The following is a 4871-nucleotide window of genomic DNA, read 5'->3' on the forward strand; positions in this document are numbered from 1 at the left end:
AGTTCAAGAATGAATAAATGAATGAGTCAGGTTGAAAAGATGGAAAAGTGAAAAAAACTGCTTTATTCTGATATATATACTTGATACCTTCACCACAGGGTACACATATGTATTCTCAAACCACAGACTATATTTCCAGTGTGAGTCATATCCTCTGCATGTGAAAAAGCTACCCAAAAGTAGGCCTGCAACCAACTCAACAGCTTTGAAACAAACAAAAAATCAAAGAAGTGCACCTTTTGACACCCAAATCTACCAGGGTTTGGATGTCCTCAGCATCCAGTGGCTTTCCCCTTCTACCAAAAAACTTCTGTAAGCATTCCCACATATAGCCATGACATGCAAAACCCCTCCACAATGCACTATGGTAATGCATCCTGTGATGGCAATGGGACTCGTTTGCCTTCCCTCTCTGGACTGGAAAAATACCTAATTTAATTTATTTGCCCTTTTTAGTAAGCTCTTGAACTTTTATTCAACTAAATGAAAGCAGTATAACTAGATAGAGAAATCGAATTCTAGTATGCCCAATTCAAAGTCAGCCTTGCAGACCTCTGCTGAACTGAATCTTAAATCAGACATTCATTTTCTAAGTTAGTAGATAGAAAAATCCCATCACAGTAGGCATTCTTACAGAACTTTGTGATAAAAAGATTCAGATCTCACAGGATATATAATCATGAAACCATAGACTGGCTTGGGTTGGAAGGGACCTCAAGGATCACCAAGTTCCAACCCCTCTGCCACAGGCACGGCTGCCAGCTTCCACACTTGATACTAGACCAGGCTGCCCAGGGCCCCATCCAACCTGGCTTTGAATACCTCCAGGGACAAAACATCAACCTCTCTGGGCAGCCTGTTCCAGCACCTTACCAGTCTCTTGATAAAGAATTTCCCTGATATCCAACCTAAATTTTCCTTCTTTCTACTTAAAACCATTTCCCCTTGTCCTGCCATTATCTACCCTTGTAAAGAGTTGTCTCCCCTCCTGTTTGTAATCTGATATCAGCTGTTACAAAACAAATCCATCAGTCATGCAGACTTCCTCCGCATTCTACTAAAGCTCTAATGCAGGTCTAAACTTTGGTTTCTGGTCCAGACACTAAGACCAGTTTCAAGTTTATTTGGGGGTCTGAACTGGAATTTTCTTTTTCACTTGTTCTCCAGCTATTAGCTTGGTAATGGGTACACTTATGCATCTTCTTCCTCAGAGTGAACTATTGCAATGCTGCTCGGCCTCCTGATGTAGGTTTGCCATTAATTCAAATGACAGATCATAACCAAGTTTTGCCAGCCTTTTGAGAAACATAAAAGAGAGGAAAGCTTTAGCCATACCTATATGCTGTATGTGAGACTGAAGTCTGTAAGCTAAAACTGAGGCCTAACAATGTATGGTATGGAGGCAAGAACTAAAACAGTTCTGAATGAGAATAGTAGGTAGATTAGAAAGCCATTCTGACAATTTAGTTACATCAGAAAAGATGTGATGTTCAACTTAAGCCTTCACTTTCAGATGAGAAAAGAGGAAACAGGACTGATTTTTTATTTTATTTCATTTCATTTCATTTTTTAATGTAGAAAATAAGATGTGTGGAACTACAGACCAGTCGTCTAAATTCTGTGCCTGGTAAAGTCCTGGAGAAGATCTTCCAGGAAACAATGTTAGGGCATATGGAGAATGAGGGGTTGGGTGGAACCAGACAGCATGGCTTCAGAAATCAGGCCTGATGAACTGGATGGCATTCTACAAGGGGCTCAAAGTATTGGTGGGGAAGAGTAACTGACACCATGTAACAACACATGGGAAGCCTTTGATACAGTCCCACACAACATCTCTGTCTATAAATTGGAGACAGGTGGATTTCATGGATTAACTGCTTGGTGGGTTAGAAATTGCTGTATGTTCACATTCAATAAGGTTACAGTCCATTTTCAGTGTCTATTTAGAATCCTGCTCTGCTCTCATGAGACTTCCCTTGGAGTACTGTGTTCAGCTCAGTGGCTGCAGCTCAAGAAAGACACAGACCTACTAGAGTAGCTTCAGAGAAAGGCCACAAAAATGATCAGGGGGCTGGAGCACCTCACCTATTAAGACAGGCTACAAGAGTTGGGATTGTTCAGCCTGGAGAAGAGAAATCTTCAGGGATACCCCACTGGAGCCTTCTACTTCTTAAAGAGGGCCTAAAGAAAAGATGAGGGTTTTGTTTGTTTTTGTCGGAAAGTGTAATGACAGAACAAACTGTAACATTTTTAAACTAAAAAAGGGTAGATTTGGATTGGGCATTAGGAGTAAATTATTTACTAGTAGTGTGGCGGGGTGCTAGAACAGGTTACCCAAAGAAGCTGTGGATGCCCCGTCCCTGGAAATGCTCAAGGCCAAGTTGGTGGGTCTTTGTGCTAAAGCCATCAATTAATTGTTCTCAGAAAAAAATACTTATGTATAGATGTAGACATACAGATGTTTTTCACCTATATATGAAATATGTATGTGCACATTAGATGTATATGTGCATATGCATATGTATTTGACATCCTCACATACTTTTTGCAGTGCAATACATACATTCCCTGTTAAAGGAATGAAATCTCAGACTGTCACATCTTGATGAAATTCTTTGGTTTCTCTGTCCACAACTCGTGATTGTAGAGGAAGAGCTGTAAACAGCTCGGGACTACAGCAGATGAGGTTGCAGAGGATGGAAAACCCAGGAAAAGCCGTGAAGCACACTATTATTGGTTGAAGTGCTGGACCACCACCAAGAGGGAGGTAGGAGTTGACAAAAGAGAGATATGCTGGGGGAGGAAGGACGCAATGCTCTCATCTTCAAGTGGCATCAAAGCAGACAGCACCATGCACTCCTCCAGGATTCCGAGCATCTGAGTTCATGCTGACCACAATGCCTCTGTCTGGGGATTGCTGACAATATACAGCTGCTTCCTCTCCAGACACAGATGAAAGCTTCATTTTGGAAAGAAAAAGAAAAAGGAAAAAAAAAAAAAAGAAAGAAAGGAAAAAAAAAAAAAAAAAAAAAGGAAAAGGAATAAAAAGGAGAGGGAAAAAAAAAAAAAGAATTACAATCTTGTCATTATTTTACATCTGTGTACCCGCACATACAAGCAGCAGGTAAAAGCAGGCACTTACCATCTCTTTATGCAGCCCTCATTGCTGTTTGGTTATTTGGTTTTTGTTTATTTTTTATCTAAGCTGTAGTACTTGGAGGCAGCTTACTCCTCCACCATTCGTGCTGCTCTGGAAAGCATCAGTTGCCATCACAGTAATGAAGACTAACTCCAAGTCTTCTGTTGCACTGTCTGCTCTGTCTCTTCCTTCAACAGGACAGACAGAAGCACAGAGGCTGGGAAGGTGCTCAGACCACGTGGATAGAGGTCCTGCCTGTAGAAAAAGTAATAGGTGACTGTGAGTCATCACTGTCAGCCAGGCTGATAATGCTCTCTGCTCCCAAATCCTGCACATTTACCTGTTCATGGTAGATACTGGAGCTGTTCTCTTTTTGTGCCAACTCAGTGATGCATAGAGCCAAAGACAACTAACAATGGAGAAAATAACTTGCTTGCAATTTCCAAACTGGAAGGGAACCTTACAGAATTGCTGGAAATGGTCGTAAGTTTCTATTATTGCCTGATGAAGTGATACTGAAAGTAAATCAACCAGAAAAAAATCTTCCACACTACTGTATGTAGCAAGCCCAGAGTCACTGTAGACATACAAGCCATTCCTATGAGTGCACAAAGAAAATAGCAAACTTCCAGAAAGTTATACAGAGAAGGCTGTGACTTGGGCCACCCACGCACAATAATTCACTTGGAGGATTCCATTTGAAAGAGACAGGTGTCAGACCATCCCAATAAATAAGGCTAGGTCTCCTAATTTTGAACAGCCTTCAGATGGACTAATTAGTAATCAGATTAGGTTGTGGTGTAGCTAACGGCCAGGTCAAAGCAAAATTATTGTGATAAATGGCTGTTGCTCTCCAAAGATTATTAGAACTTTGCATGGTTCGCAGAAACTGAGATTCTAAGAGGTAAGAATTAGTGAGAATTGAAGTACTAAGACCATGCAATTGTATGTGCACTGAAGGACAAGTAGGCACATCAAGGCACTCCAAAGGCATGTCTCTGATTTTAACAAGCTAATAAAAAGCATGGGGGGGGGGAGGGAAGAAAAAATAAATAAAAGAAATTAAAATATACACAGGATAGTGGGCAAAATTTTGAAGTTTAAAAAAATAATTTAAAAAGCATAATCCTTAATAATATGAAAGAAGTATTATCAAGTAGAAATGGAAAACGGTGTCTGTGAACACAAAGCAATAATCACCAAGACCACAAATTGGGGGAAAGAAACCACCCATAAGCTCTTATTCTTTGTGCCAAGCCCATAACACTGTGACACATGATACCCTGCTCTACAATACATGGAAGAAGAGGAAACATTCACAGTAGCCAAGGAGCTGTGCTGGGAGATGTAAAGCAAGTAAACTGAGTTAGCAAACACCAAGGAGACAGATGTGCCTTACACCACGCCATTCTGTGCGGGGCTTGGGTTCAGTGCTGCCTAGTAATGGAAACACAGATTTATGACCTGTGCTCAATTTGTCTCATCATAGAGCCTCATCCTACCCAAGGATTTATGCAAGGTATGTCTCATTAAACACACTCTACATTGCACCGGGATCAGGGCAATTCCAGCACATGTGTACAGACTGGGAGAACTCTCGGAGAGCAGCCCTGTGGAGAAGGACCTGTGAGTCCTAGCAGACAAAAAGCTGGACATGAGCCAGCAGTGTGCACTTGCAGCCTGAAAGGCCAGAAGTATCCTGGGCTACATCAGAACACTGGGAGAGGGAAAT

General features: G+C 41.3%; 1 long non-coding RNA gene across 1 annotated transcript; it reads right to left on the reverse strand.

The window, feature by feature from the left end:
- Positions 1-2906: 2906 nt before the first annotated feature.
- On the reverse strand, positions 2907-3575 carry LOC146753938 (uncharacterized). The gene is made up of 2 exons (XR_014939401.1): positions 3143-3575; positions 2907-2959 (listed from the first exon to the last, which is right to left on the reverse strand). It is a non-coding gene; the product is annotated as an uncharacterized LOC146753938 (long non-coding RNA).
- Between the last annotated feature and the right edge of the window lie 1296 nt (positions 3576-4871).

This window comes from Coturnix japonica, chromosome Z, assembly GCF_054131305.1.
Source record: "Coturnix japonica strain WE chromosome Z, WE-NBRP24, whole genome shotgun sequence".
In the NCBI taxonomy this organism is placed as follows: domain Eukaryota; kingdom Metazoa; phylum Chordata; class Aves; order Galliformes; family Phasianidae; genus Coturnix; species Coturnix japonica.